The 16,312-nt window shown below is 38.6% G+C and overlaps 1 protein-coding gene across 7 annotated transcripts in view; it reads left to right on the forward strand.

The window, feature by feature from the left end:
- The window catches only part of BBX (BBX high mobility group box domain containing), a 282,022-nt gene that overhangs the window by 102,319 nt on the left and 163,391 nt on the right, over window positions 1–16,312 (forward strand). For all 7 annotated transcript variants that reach the window (XM_060010595.1, XM_060010596.1, XM_060010594.1 and 4 more), the window contains one exon: window positions 15,077–15,150. The gene's annotated coding sequence lies outside the window, so the exon portion shown is untranslated. The remainder of the gene's footprint in view (window positions 1–15,076; window positions 15,151–16,312) is intronic.

The raw sequence follows: 16,312 nt of genomic DNA on the forward strand, positions 1-16,312 counted from the left end.
AAACCAAAAAAAAAAGAAGGAACCACAATGAGACAGGTAGGATGGGCTGAGGTGTGATATAGTCAAGACCCGTACCCCCGGGGGAGGGGAGGGGGGCCTGCAAATGGGAGGATTACAATTACAATTGCAGAGCTTCTCCCCAAGGAGCCAGAGGTCCAAGCCCCACATCAGGATCCCCAACCAGGGGATCCTACCTCGGGAAGACAAACTCCCAGAACACTGGCTTTGGAGGCCAAGTGGGACTTACTTTCTGCAGACCGACAGCTGTGGGAAATAGAGACTCCGTTCTTAAAGGGCGAGTACAAAATCTCACACACTCCAAGACCCAGGGCAGACGTGGTAATTTGAAAAGAGTCTGAGTCAGACCCACTTGCTGATCATGGAGGGCACCCGAGAGAGGCAAGGGGCAACTGGGACTGACCCTCGGGAGATAGACACTGGCAGCAGCCATTTTGGGGAGCTTGTTGTACTGCAAGGAAACTGGAGCTGGGAAGCCCCATTTTGGAATTCTCCCTCTGGCTTATTAGTACAGGGACTAGCCCCACCCACCAGCCTGTCAGTGGTTCCAGCACTGGGACGCCTTAGGCCAGGGAGCTAGCGGGAGGGTGGAGGGGAGATGATGGGAAGGGACATACATAGCCCCACCCACCAGCAGCACAGCTGCCATAAGATCCCCTGAGCCCACAGCTGCCCCAGGACCAAACCCTGTGTGCCACTTGGCAGGCACTAACCCCAGGACCCTCTGGGCCTCAGCCCCATCTACCAGTGGGCCAACGCCAGCTCCGGGACCCCCAGGGCCTTGCAGCCCGAGACACTCACACCCACCTCTGCCCACCAGTGGGCCAGCACTAGCTCCAGGACCCAGCCTCACCCACCAGTGGGTGGGCACCAGCCGCGGGACTACCACAGCCCCCCAGCCTGCCTTGTCAAGAACCAGCCCACCCACCAGCAGGCCAGCACCAGCCCTGGACCCACTCCCCAGCCCCGGCCCTGTACACGAGCAAGCGAATACCAGCTCTGAGATACCCTGGACCACTCAGCCAGCCATCCTGGGATCTAGCCTCAGTTACCAGTGGGCGGACACCAGCTTTGGGATACCCTGGACCCTATAGCCAGCAGTGTCAGGAAGCAGCCCTGCCCACCAGCCAGCCAACACTAGATCTGGGGCTCCTGATGCCACAGCCACCCACCCTGCAACCTGACCCTGCCCACCAGTGGCTGGCATCCTCCAAATAAGGCAGAGCCCGGCAGCAGCCAACTGAACTGGGGGCCAGCCACACCTACCATACTGCCCACGGTAGTCACCCAGCTACAAGAGAAGGACCCATGCAGCCCACAATGGGGGCACCCCTAAGACATATAGCTCTGGTGACCAGAGGGGAGTGTGTTTGCTGGGACACATAGGACGTCTCCTACAAAAGGCCACTTCTCCAAGGTCAGGAACCATAAACCAGCTTAACCAAATACATAGAAATAAAAACAGTGTATTACGCCAAAATGAGGTGACAGATGAATATGTTCAAAACAAAGGAACAAGCTAAAACCCTAGAAGGACTAAGTGAAGTAGAGATAGGCAGTCTGCTCGAGAAAGAGTTCAGGGTAGTGATCGTAAAGATGATGAAAGAACTAGGGAGAAGAATGGATGCACAGAGTGAGAAGTTAGACGTTTTTAACAAAAGAATATATAAAGAGCAACCAAGCAGAGATGAATAATACAATAACTGAAATGAAAAATAAACTCGAAGGAATCAACAGTAAACTAAACGATACAGAGAAACGGATCAGCAAGCTGGAAAACTCGCTGATCTGAGTGGAAATCACTGAAGCTGAACAGAAAAAGAGTGAAAAGAAATGAGGACAGTTTGAAAGAGACCACTGGGATAACGAGCCTACTAACATTCACATGATAGGGGTCCCTGAAGGAGAAGAGAAAGAGAAAGGGGCAGAGAGCCATATTTGTAGACATAATAGCTGAAAACCTCCCTAACCTGGAAAAGGAAACAGACATCCAGGTCCAGGAAGCACAGAGCCCCAGACAGGATCAACCCAAAGAGAACTATACCAAGACACGTAATTAAAATGGCAAAAATTAAAGATAAAGAGTGAATATTAAAAGCTGCAAGGGAAAAGCAACAAGTTGCATACGAGGGAACTCCCATAAGAGTGTCAGCTGACTTTTCAGCAGAAACTCTACAGGCCATAAGGGAGTGAAACAATGTATTGAAAGTAATGAAAGGGAAAAACCTACAACCAAGAATACCTGGCAAGGCTTTTATTTAGATTTGATGGAGAAATCAAAAGTTTTACAGACAAGCAAAAGCCAACAGTGTTCAGCACCACCAAACCAGCTTTACAAGACTGTTAAAGGGACTTCTCTTATCGAAAAAGAAAAGGCCACAACTAGAAACATGAAAATTACAAAAGGGAAAAAAGCTCATTGGTAAAGGCAAATATATGGTAAAGGTCATAAATCAATCACATACAAAGCTAGTAAGAAGGTTAAATGACCAGAGGTATAAAATCATCTATATCTACAGTAATTGGTTAAGGCAAACAAAAACAAAAAATGTGAAATATGTAAAAAACAGTTTATTTTTATTGGAGTATAGTTGCTTTACAATGGTGTGTTAGTTTCTGCTGTACAACAAAGTGAATCAGCTATATGTGTACATATATCCCCTCCCTCTTGGACCTCCCTCCCACCACTCCTCCATCCCACTCATTAAAAAAAACAAACCCAGTAAGCATTGGGGGGGAGAGTAAAAATGAAGTAAAAATGTGTATGAGCTTAAGAAATCAGCAACTTAAAGTAATCACGTATATATAGATTGCTATATATAAATCTCATGGTAACCACAAACCAAAAATCTATACTAGATACACATACAAAAAAAGGGAAAAGAATCCAAACATAACACTAAAGTTAGCCATATCACAAGGGAAGAGAGCAAAAGAAGAAGGAACAAAGAAGAACTACGAAAACAACCCCGAAGCAATGAACAAAATGACAAAAAGTACATACTTACTAATAATTACATTAAACACAAATGGACTGTGTGCTCCCATCTAAAGATGTAGAGTGGCTGAATGGAATATTGACCATAAAAAAGAATGAAATCGTGACATTTGCAATAACATGGATGGACCTAGAGGGTATTATGCTAAGTAAAATATGTCAGACAGAGAAAGACAAATACTGTATGATTTCACTTATATGTGGAATCTATAAAACAAAATGAATGAACATAACAAAACAGAAACAGAGTTACAGGTACAGAGGTACAGAGAACAAGGAGGTGGTTGCCAGAGGAGAGGGTGTTGGGGAGAGGAATGAAATAGGTGAGGGAGATGAAGAGGTACAAACTTGCAGTTGCAAAGTAAATGTCAAGGGTATGAAATGTACAGAATGGGGAATATAGTTAGTAACTATATATATATATATAAAATATCCTTGTGTGGGGACATATAGTACTTTGACTTAGCATGGTGATCATTTTGAAATGTATAGAAATAATCACTATATTGAAATGTATAGAAATAATGAATCACTAGGGATATAGTGTACAACATGCTAAATATAATTAACACTGCTCTATGTTATATATGAAAGTTGTTAAGAGAATAAATGCTAAGAGTTCTCATCACAAGGAAAAATATTTTTTCTCCTATTTCTTTAATTTTATATCTGTATGAGATGATGGATATTCCTTAAACTTATTGTGATAATCATTTCACGATGTATGTAAGGCAAACCATTATGCTGTACACCTTAAACTTATACAGTGCTATATCTCAATTATATCTCAATAAAACTGGAAGGACAAGAGTCAATAAAATGGAGGGAGGGAGGGGAATGGGAGTGGAGTATGGGATAAAGGGAAGCTAATTAGTTAATTAAGACTGTCTTGTTAGCTACAGTGTTGAACTGTGTTGCAGATTTTATTATAAATAAATAGGCTTCTATTCAAGTGTGTATCTTAGACTATATCTGGAGGATTCCCAAAAATTCATTATATGAAACTCTTGACGCTGACTAGATTCATTAAGACGATGAATCATATTCCAGAATCAGAATCTGAGATATATTCCTATTCTTCCTGTTACTGTTCACCCCAAGTAGAGTAATTGAAGTAACTGTGTTGTCAAAGCAGGGATTGACATTTATAGAACACTGTATAAGCCTCCTTAGTATAGCTAATGTTTGGAAATATATTCTAGGTCTGATTTTACATTTAAATGATATTTCTTTCTTTGTATCCATCTTACATCCAAAGTAAGAAACAAGTGCTTGTGTTGTTGCTTTTAAATTATAGCAAGTACTCTCTGGAATCAGAGTAACGATAGAATTCAACACTTTGGAGTTGAGGCTGTATGTGTTCATTCATATGTGAACACATCACATATATTATTGTCAACTTTTATGAAAGGCCTGGGTCAAGTAAACTTATATGAGAGATTTATGAAGAAAATAATTTCCAGTATATTGTATGATACCCAACTCTTTGGTTCTTTGTGACTATTCCTATCTATAAAAGTAACTTAGGGTGCGAGGAAGATTCCCTTTAAAATTTATATTCAGGCTGTTACCAAAAAGAAATAATAAGTGTTGTAGACAATGTGGAGAAAAGGGAACCCTTATATGCTGTTGGTAGGAACCACTATGGAAAACAGTGTATAGAGATTCCTCAGAAAATTAAGAACAGTACTACCATATGATCCAGTTATTCTACTTCTGGATATTTATCCAGATACAAAAACACTAATTCAAAGAGATATATGCACCCCTGCGTTCATTGCAGCATTGTTTACAATAGCCAAGGTGTGGAAACAACTTGTGTCTACCAATGGATGAATGGATAAAGAAGATCACACACACACACACACACACACACACACACACACACATACATGCAGACACTGAAATACTATGCAGCCATAAAAAATAACGTGAAATTCATTAATAGAATTTGCCATTCATTGCAACATGGATACCTATAGGGTATTATCCTAAGTGAAATAAGTCAGACAAATACTGTATGATTTCACTTATATGTGGAATCTAAAAAATAAAATAAACAATAAACAAAACAAAAACAAAATCATAGACACAGAGAATAGATTGGTGGATACCAGAGGGACAAGTGCTTGGGGGTACAGTGAAATGGGTAGAGGGGATCAACTGTATGGGGATGGATGGTAACTAGACTTACTGTGGTGACCACTTTGTAGTGTGTACAAATATTGATTTATAATTTTATACACCTGAATTTTATATAATATTATATACCAGTTTTACCTCAATTAAAAAATGATATTCAGAATAGCTTTCATGTCATTATATTTTACTTTAGTTCTTTAAAAATTGGTTATTTTTCCAGAAATTTGTATGGTAACTCTCACTAAAGCAAAGCACTGTATTCCCAACTATTCCATGTTTTTTTTTTCCTCCTCCGAAATATAAGAAAAAAAATAATAATTTCAGGCATGGAGAATGAATTGTGTGCTACTATCCACGTAAGTGTAAGAGCATACATAACAAACAAGGCATTGGAAATGCCCTTAGAATTGGTTTTACAAGTCACATTAACATTATCCAGGTTTTCAGTGTTTTTGTTGAAACTTGAAACTTCTCTTTATAGGAAATATAAATTGAAAGAAAATTGGTGCTACAGGAGTACAGATTGAAAATTTAAACATCTTGACTTACTGAATGTCATGATGTGCCAAAATTTTTGAATAAATTTATTGAAATTAGGATTTGAAATAAAGTAAAATAAATCAGTGCTCTCTTTCATTTCTTTTCAGGGGCTTTATGTGTGGTCCACTACTTTTGGTTTTTTTTCTCTTATTACAACAACACTGCAAAGCATTCTACTTTCTTTTCTCCTCTCACTTCAGACACTAGTAATAATGTAGCTTAACACACCTGTTATATATTTTGTGTGCTGTGCCCCAATCCAGGTTTCACACCCATTTCTCATTCCGGAAGATGGAATAAGCTGATGGCCCAAGCCTGGGTTATATTTCTATCTCTGAAGCTTGAGTAGAATTAGTTCAGTCCCACTCAGGGCACATGGACCTTGAGAAGGTGGAGTATTTTCTCAAAACTCAAAGTGCTTTAACCAGAAAATGGGAGATATACATATACCTTGCAGGCAAAAACATACATGTCTATAATTTCTGCTTAAGAAAAGCCAGTATAGAAAAACATACCTTTGTGGCTGATTATTCTCCCACTTAAATAAGGCATCTACAGTGAGTTTCCATTTTAACTTGAAAGGTGACAAAACCTGATTTTCTTAACTATAAAAAAAGTTAAAATTTCAAAATACTTATTGGCAGTATCGAGAACCATGGCTGTTACAGATGTTTGCAGGGCATACACCTTTCACCATTCACCTTATAATTGGTGGCCTCTGGTGGGTGTATAACACTGAGCTCTAAGGGTCAGTATGCGGGAATTAACCACAAAGGATAAACCCTTTGTCTATCAATGGGAATACTTGGAGAATATGTCCTTTGATTTTTTTTTTTTTGGTTGGTTTAATTTGAGCCAGATATTGTATATTACTTTAAATGACTGCCATAGGAGCAGAGGCATTTACTGAAGATTAGTGATCAGTGGAGCGTGTATACTGTTCAGACATTGTTGTTGTAGGGCATGGGCTTAGTTTTAATGGAGGACATAAATTTAATTGTTACTAGGTGTTTCTGGTGGGAGTGAGCATTTAAGGGAGAATTACTGTTTATAAATTCTCAACTGGTATTGGCCTGTCGTTTGCTAGTGAGTATATAATTTTCATATTGTTAGAATGAAGTAAGTTGATATTAGCTTTTTAAAAAATTAATAAACTTTACTTTTTAGAGCAGTTTTAGGTTCACAGCAAAATTGGATAGAAAGTACAGAGTTTCCATATACTCACTCCCCCCTCCCCCCACGTAAACGAACATTAACTTTTTATTCAAGGTATTTATAAAAGTATTTAGAAACACAAAGAAGTATTTTGTGTGCTTTTACTTCTGCAACTAGAAGTTGTCTTTCTCTGTCTTCAGACTAGAAAGGGGAAAGTGTTCTAGAGCCAAGAAGCATTCTCTGACAACCCCGAGAGTGAAGTTAGGCCCTGTTTTATGATCCTTTTCCAGCTGAATGTTGCTATTTACAATGGAAGACCAGAGAAAGAGTAGGGATCTAAGGTAACCTAGTCTGGAGCCCCCTGCTGTCAGATCAAACTGATTGATGATAGTCCAGAAGAGCAGTGTGCAGTAGGGGCAATGCACTGACCCATAGTGGGAGCCCTGGGTTCTGGCCTAGCTCTGCCTGTAGCTTGCCGTGTGGTCGAAGGGGCTGAATCGAATGACCTCCGACTGCCTGCAGCATACTGTGATTCCACGACTGATTGGAATGTCCAGTAGGGGCTAATAACATCAAATCCTGCGGGGGCAGCAGTGTGGAGCCACGGGGTGTTGTCCAGCGTGGCCACAAACCAGCTGAAGGCCTTTTGTCCAGTCTCTTAACCTTTTTGGGTCTGTCTTGGTTTCAGCTATGGAAATGTTGGGATTGGACATCTCTGTTTCCCTCTAAGGAAAGTTTTTTGGATCTTTCTGGTTTAAAGTAGCTAATTACTGTATAGGATTATTTAATGACAGCTAATTACTGTATAGGATAAATTGTTATTTATCCTATTTATTATTTATAGGATTATTTATAGGATTATTTATCTGGTTTAAAGTAGCTAATTACTGTATAGGATTATTTTTATTTATTATTATTATTTATAACTGCTTTGTGAATAAATAACTTCAAAAAGGGAGCATATTAACACTTTATTGTGGATCATTTTTGAGCAGACTCCTTTATGTCTTCATATCAGGAATGTTCTTGCAATTAACATATCTGGAACCAGTCTTTCTGTTGCAAAGCTATTTGCTGGATATCCATTAGGTGCACCTGAAAGGGACAAGGGCTCTTTCTGGATAGTATAGTTTTTTTGGTTTTTAATAACACAATGTAAATTTTAATAGAGATGAGCTTTTTATATCACAAAATTTAAAATTACGCTTATATGTCTTTAAATTGTCTTTGTGAAATTTAAGTGATAAAGGAAAAAAGGGAAAGACTAGTGTCCTTTACTTCTCAGAACAGAATATTTTCCATTTAAAATTATGTAAATTGCTAACAGCTGACTTCCTTTTTTAATCAAATGACTTTGGACTAAATTAAGAGTGTGATTTTCTGTATATTGTGAATTATTGTTGATTAAAGGAATCCTTTCTTACCTCAAAGGACAAGGCGATCCTGAGAGTCCTCCAGTGGGTTTCATTCACAGAACCCCTCTCTAAAGATATAGGCTAATTCCTCAAGTGTGTAGGCCAAGGTTTACTTGGGCTAAACCAGAGTAATGCATAGGCGCGATGTCCCCACAGGGCTGGGATTATCTTACCCTTATACTTTCCAGCTCAGTGGCTTGACAGAGCTAAGGAATCTTCCCAAAGTACCTGGGGTTCCCTGTCAGTGTTCCTCACGTAGCTCCTGGCAAACATGTTTTTATACTCTTCCTGGAAGTGAAACTCCTTCTGCCTTAAATGTGCAATTTCCCCTGCCTGAGAAGGTCAAAGGCACATTTATATAGTTCACAAGAGCATAAAAGAGGCTTTCAGGGCCTCCCTGCCAAGCCATCTGACTGGACTAATGCCTACTCATTTTCCACCTCTACTTATGGTAACTGCAGAAATTCATAGTTCCACCATGGTCCCTGAAACAACAGTCTTATGGCATATGAGCATTATAATAAAATATCATATTATCAAATCAGGTAATGTAGCTCGAAATTGGTAGGAGTAAAAAGTGGTTGTTCAGACTGTCAGAATTAAACGTATGTTAAAACTACGTAAATTAAAACAAAATCTACCTTTTGAAAAGCTTAGCAATTTACTACCTAAATTAAAACAAAATCTACCTTTTGGAAAGCTAGCAATTTACTTAGCAGTTCTCAACCAAATGTTGAGAATATTCAAAGCAAACTTCAGCATGTTCACAATATTACTTCATTAAATGCTTTTCTACCACATAGTTTAACTCTAGTGACCTTACTAACATTTACCGAGCACTTCCTGTATGCCAAGACCTTTGTATTTCTAATATCTTCTAATAATTTAAGGCAACCTTTAGGGGTGTAGGAATTGTTACCCTGATTTTGCAGATGAGGATTGGAGTCTCAGAGAGTCTCAGGAATTGGCCTACAGTTGCAGGGGAGTAAGCAAATGAGGGGTACAAGTTTGGCCCTAAAGCCAGTATGCTTTGCAGAACACCATGCTGCTAACTGTGCTCTGCTGTTTATGAGGCTACGGAGAGAAAAAAGCAAGTTGCATTACTTTCTCATTTGCCCACATTTCATGTTCCACTTTCTGATGTGAGCCCTGCACTTCGACCAGATCTGCCTCCGGTCCCTTTCAGCATGCTTCTTCCCAGTATGTAACTTAGGCCCAGTCTCTGCCTGTGCCTGTGACACCCTTCTCCATCCCCTTTCTCCATATCCCAGTTTGCAGCTAGTGCCTTAGGTTGCAGCTTTTATTTGTTTCCTGCCTAAAGATTCCCTTGTGCAGTCTAACTTTTGGGGAATTCTTTGCTTACCGTTTTGACGTTATACATTTCTCTCTCTTCTTGTGTAACTCTGTGTGTGTGTGTGTGTGTATGCGATTACCCAACTAGATCATCAGCTTCTAGAAAACAACAACTCTTAGAATACCTTTTGCAGTGTTAATGCATGGTAGGTCATTATTAATTTCTCAAACTGTAAAAGGTTATACCATTTGCATCTCTGTGCTCTTGGCATGTAGATAGGTGGAAGGTAGTTTTTAAAGCACAGTTTTATAATTGGTCAATATTGAGTACTGAAGGAGAGAGGATTTCCAAATCTTTCATCTTAGACCTATGTCTAACAGTGAATGCTAGAGTTTCTGTCTCTGCCTGCTGGTGTTTTCCAACACCTTTCTGGAAATTCCAAACAGATGGACAGATCTGTAATGACTTGTAGTTACTTTGCTTTGCTGTTAGTATCTAGTGAACTCTTAGGACTTGTTTTGCCTTTATTGCTATGTTTAAGGTTTCTTACCTGAAAGGCTCTGGGTCATGAGGAAATGCAGGGGTGGGGGTGGGAAGGTGATAAAAAGATACTTCAGATTTGCATTTTCTTTTAAGAAATTACCATTCTCAGTATAGCTGACACTTGTAATTTCTGTTAAAGATTGGTGTCTGGCGAGAAATGCCTGTGAAATAGCTTTGGTTTAAGCTTCAACTATAAAGACAGTCAGAGTGGGTGATTTTAACAAGTGTTGTCTTTATTCATACTTTATATTGTCACTGTCATAAAATAAAGACAGTGACAATATGAAGTATGAAATAAAGGCAACTCTTGTTAAAAGCACACATATTATATATTTCCCTGCATTTATCTTTGTCTACATGAAGATAATTTATTTCAGCAAATGATTTACCCGGAGCTTATCATTTCTAGAAGAAAAAATCCTTTGTCCTCTGGTGTACCACAGTGACCTGAGGTATGGAATTCATTGGCCAAAATTGCATAACAGCCGGTATGCAATTTCAGTACTATATTATTTTGTAATGTGCCTGGTGCTACTACTGAGGAGATGAAAAGAATATTAATTACAGTGGGGTGAGTGGGAGACCTTATGCATATACATAAGGAGGCTTTAGTTAATGAGTTTTTTTGGACTAAAAATACGGTATATTTACGTAGAAGTAAGAGCTCGGTGTTTGTATTTAAGTTTATTTATAAACAACCTTTACATTTCATTTGTAAACATGCAGTGTGTAAAAGAGTGAATTGAGGAAAATATAAGAATTGTATTTATTTAAAGAAGTAATTTTAAGACAGGAAAAATCTTTTAAGAACACCTACTTTGTAAAGTGGAAATCGGAATACACATTGTTGGGAAAATGGGAGGAAGCCAGTGGAAGATTTAGTGAAAGAGTGGATGTTAAGACTGTTATTTGTGACCTGGATTTATTTTGGCTTTCAGAGGTCATGCTTACTCTTAGATTAGAAATGCAGCCTCTTTCAAAGCATAAACATAATTGAAAAAAAAATTTTGAAATTTGCTTTCTTGGGTTCTCCATTTTGTTTTCTTCAGGTGTAAAAAGCATGCGTATTCTATTTTCAGGAAGATGAGGAAAAAAATCTATTTCCGTTTCTAGCAGCTTGGCTATTTTTGTTGTTGTTTCTGGCTCCATAAATGGAGAGGCATCTGTACCGTGCATTGTATCATGCCCAGCAAGTTTTTTTTTCATTTGAATGTAATTGTTCCTTAGCAAATAATTGCAGTCCAGAATGACTTTTACTGAGCTTGATTGAATTAGGGTTATGTATGAAAATGAGTTAGTTAAAGCTTAATCTATTACCCAGAGAAATGATGAAAACATCAGAAAAGCAGTCATTCATGGGGATTAAATAGTCTTCCATGTAAATGGGCAACATGGTTGCCTGGAGTCCCTTCTGCACTGACTAGGTTGTAGTGACATTAGGGTGCAAAACATACAGTGTTGGCATAGAAGGGGATCTTGTCATGATGTGCCTTTGAATGTTATACTGGACATTAACACTAATGAGGGAGACTGCCTCGTTATAAGAAGTGGCACCTCACCTTTTTTAGTATAATAAGCTTTCAAAACATAGGACCCCGAAGGGGGGCAATGTGTAAACTGCCAGAAAGCCAGCTGCTTTGGGATATTTCAGTGGTTGCTGAGGCCAGATCTTTACGATGGGTTTTTCAGATGCCAAGTCAGATACCCTATTTGTGGTTAAGAGGTAAAGAGGAGATAATTCAACATTAGCTCTCCCATCTGCCATGATGATCTCAGAGGGCATCCTGAGCTGTGCCAGGTCCATCCTGGCTAGGTGTGCATCCTGTGGGAAGTAGTGTTGTGGTGGGAAGCGGGCCTTGCAAAGGGAAAAGGAGCCCGTTAACGGAGCAGGCTCTTAATGAGGCAGTGGGAGCTAAGTGTGGGCAGTCAGGAATCCAAGGCCCTGTGTGGATGGGAAGTGAGGGTTAGGAGGAAGCTGTAGTGTGACCCAGAGAACACAGACAGGCCTGGTGTGGCTCAGTGGAAGATCTCTCCTGGCTATGGTCTAAGGGCATGTTCAAGTCACCATTCTGCAGGGTTGTATTCACCCTTTAGACATTTCCCGTTCTTGCCCACCTGCCCTTCTGACACCTCACACAGCCACCCATTTCCATCAAATCAAAACACTTTTGAAGTACTGGTAACTTAAATGCAGAGCAGCTTATGCTGAAACTGCTTTTCTGAAGCTACTCATGTGGGCATTTGTAGTAGCCAGATAAAATCTGGAGTTTGGCTGTCGGAGAACTCAAAGGGAGTCTGTCGCAGGCAGGATCTTCAGCCTTAAAGTTGACCTCTGCTCTGTGGCTGATTCCCTGGCTCCCCTCCTAGTCAGTGAAGTCCAACATGATTTCTTCGTTTTCCTGAGTTTTAAAACCCATATTGGCCACAGCATAGTCAGCCTCCTCCCTCTCCCTCCCTACTTTATCCATAGATAGTTGCATCCCAGGTGATAAATTATTGAACAGTAATCAAAATAAAGTATAGATATGGTCCATTTGGGGGGTATATATTTGATTATAGAAACAAACAAATGTGTAAGGGTACCTTAAGATTAGTGAGAGTTTATTTTTGAGCTCCTAAAAGAACTTCTGTATATAGGATATACTAGCATATTTTATTTCTCAGATAGCATGCACTCAACTTCTTAAACTAAAATGTAGGGTCTTCCCTGGTGGCGCAGTAGTTAAGAATCCGCCTGCCAATGCAGGCGACACGGGTTCAATCCCTGGCCTGGGAAGATCCCGCATGCCACGGAGCAACTAAGCCTGTGCACCACAGCTGCTGAGCCTGGGCTCTGGAGCCCGTGAGCCACAACTACTGAAGCCCGCACGCCTAGAGCCCGTGCTCCACAACAAGAGAAGCCACCGCAATGAGAAGCCTGCGCACCAGAACAAAGAGTAACCCCCGCTCGCCACAACTAGAGAAAGCCCACGCGTAGCAACGAAGGCCTAACGCAGCCAAAAATAAAATAAATTAAATAAAATAAATAAATTAAAAAAAACACTAAAATGTAAGCAAATCTCTAAATCAAAATAAGAATTAAACCCACACTATCAGAATTAATGTTGGACCCTCCTCTCCCAGTTTTGGCAGTATTAATTATATACTCTTTGTTTTTTTAGTTTATACCAATTTATTTACTTGACAGTTATTTATAGATAGTCATGATTTTTGCCTATTTATTAACTTTTTATTTTAATAGTTCTTTATACTGGCTTTCATGGATTTATATGAAGAAAAAGTATGGAAATAAATATATGAGATAGTACATGTGATTTTCTTAAAACAGCAGTTTTTAAACAAAATTTATTTATTTTTGGCTGTGTTGGGTCTTCATTGCTGTGCGTGAGCTTCCTGTAGTTGTGGCGAGCCAGGACTACTCTTTGTTGTGGTGCGTAGGCTTTCATCGCGGTGGCTTCTCTTGTTGCGGAGCACGGGATCTAGGTGCGCGGGCTTCAGTAGTTGTGGCTCGCGAGCTCTAGAGCGCAGGCTCAGTAGTTGTGGCCCACGGGCTTAGTTCCTCTGCGGCATGTGGAATCTTTCCAGACCAGGGTTCGAATCTGTGTCCCCTGCATTGGCAGGCGGATTCTTAACCCCTGAGCCACCAGGGAAGCCCGAAACAGCAGTTTTAATGTTAGTTGCCTAGTTTATGATAATTAAGGATAGACTTTTATATCATTTATTTAATCAGTTTTTGGAATTGTACCCTTCCTTGATAAAAACATAGGCATTTAATTTGAAAGTATTCATGTGTCCTTCGTAGTTTTCGTCAAAGATCTGGATTTATTCTTTCATCCATATCCTTGTTTTAAAAAATGTGGATGAATGAGTAGTATCTTGTGTGAAGCCACGTGAGGCCATTTAATATTTTATTTATTCTTTCAAGTTGTTGTTTTCTTCCATAGCACTGGGTGACAACTGAACCATCTAAGTCTAGTTAGGATTACTCAGATGAATCATTACACATTTTTGATATTTAATGTGTAAGAGCCAGTTCTTCCATATTGTAGTGGCTGATTAGGGGAAAAAACTTTAGCCAAGCCATAAAATGACTAACAGTATTGATCAAGCTGTAAGCCAGTAAGTGATATCTGATTTCTAGAGTGTGTTATAGCCTACTGATTGTAAGGAAATAAATTGTCATAATCTGCAGGAGGGTAGGAAATTGTCTCTCTTAGTTGAGTGTGAATTTAGTATTACCATGAAGCACTTGAGAAACTAAATGAATGTCTCAGAAACTGAAATAATTTTAAAAGAAGATACAGTTTAAGTGTATGTCTATATTTGCAGTATTAATGTAAAATGCTCATTTAATTTGTATACTCTTGTTGATTCTGATCCTCTTATATTTATTTCATCATATGTAACTAGAAAGTAATTTTTTAGTTACAGCTTTTCTCTATTTGTATGTGTTCCCCCTCCGCTCCCCACCTTAAAAAAAAACTATCTTGATTTCACTTGTTATCTTTAAAACATTTAAAAGATAAAATATAAGATATTAACATCTGAACCACAGCTTAACTGTATGGGTTGGGCCAGTCATTTTAAATAACTTGAATTTAGTCAGGATGTCAATATAATTTCATGTTTTTCCACAGAATTCACCTGTAACTCTACACGTGAATTTAGTCAGAAAGCTAAGAAGTGATTGCCTGTAATTCTTTGTCTCTGTAACTTTAGTCTCAGAATTCCCATTGAGTAATTTTAGTGACTATCTTTTTGTTACATTAAAGTTGACAATAAACACTTTAGGTCTTTTTTTCCTAAATAGTGTTAGTAGAGGGATGTTTAATAATTTTCCTGATTTTGATTGCTTGGCTGTTAATTCATCTTATTTAGGGATTATTTTGCTAAAGGAGAATAAGTGTCAACTTTGTTTGAAAGGGCTTCCTGGCTCACCATTTTAATCACTTTGCTATGGGTCCTTCACAGAATTCTGCTGCATCACAGAAGCTGGAAGTTCTGATGTTCCATTGAAATCACAATGGAAAGTCTTGACTTGACCGGTAAGAGCAGCCCTGCAGGTGCATCTTACTTACCTGGAAGCAGTGAAGCTGTCAGGAGCTAAGTGGTAACAGAGCTGGTCTCAACTTTTTTCCATCTGATGGATTCACCTTCCGTATTGATCAAGGAAGTGTGATAATTGTGTATTTTTTTGGTCAATTTTATTAGTATTTTTAAAGGGACACTTTAATCTCTATCATCAAGTAAGTTAAATTTTCCTTTAAAATCATGAATTTTAAAAAATTAACTATTTCAGAATCTCTGGTTTGTTTCTCCACAGTAGTGGGCTGTTGGTGAAAAGTCCATTTATTGAAGTCCTAATTATCTAGAGAATACATACCTAAATAAATATTACATTGGCCTGTTCCCCCAAAGCCTTTTTTTGTATTGCCTGAAAAAGTTGAGATTTTAAAATATATACATGTGGCAAATTATATCAAACTTTGAAACTCACAGATACTATAATTCTGTCCTCTTGTATATAAGTTATATTCAAAACTGCTTCTTTAGGAATATTTTAAGATTAATTTTGGTCATGATTACTTAAATGCATAGAGTTTTCTCAGTCTGGGAATGAAAATGTGTGATTGCTTTACTGATGTTTCAATACTTTATGGTGAACTGATGATTTATAAGACCAAGGAATTTAATATAAGTTAAAATTAACAGAAGTAGTAAATATTGTTTAGTTGCAATTTTTAGGACATGAACTTACTTTTCAATTTTTTTATTCATTGAAATCTTAAATCTTTTCTGTTCTTAAGTATTCTTGATAGCTTATTAGGTCCGTCTAGAATATCTGTGTCTACCTTTTTTGTTGTAGTAAGTATGTGACTGAATGTTGCTTTTATGATATGAGTATAAATATAAGGCCTCTGAACCATTCTTCTGAATGTTGCAGTCTAGGATTGTACACATTGTAAAAATAAATGCCATTTAGCTTGTGTGTTTACTAGGATATTGAAACAACAAAAAAATCTTAGTGCCAGTGAGAAGATTGGGATTTAGTTAGTTTTCCTCCTTTCTGTGCTATCCTTTAAGGCACAGTGAAGTTAGAAATATAAATTCTGGATTTACAAATGCCAGTTAGGATACAGTTGGTTATGGTTTTTCTGGGTCAGCAGAATAGACTACAGAATATTTGAATATCTATACTGAAATGTC

Source organism: Delphinus delphis, chromosome 4, assembly GCF_949987515.2.
Source record: "Delphinus delphis chromosome 4, mDelDel1.2, whole genome shotgun sequence".
Lineage (NCBI taxonomy): Eukaryota > Metazoa > Chordata > Mammalia > Artiodactyla > Delphinidae > Delphinus > Delphinus delphis.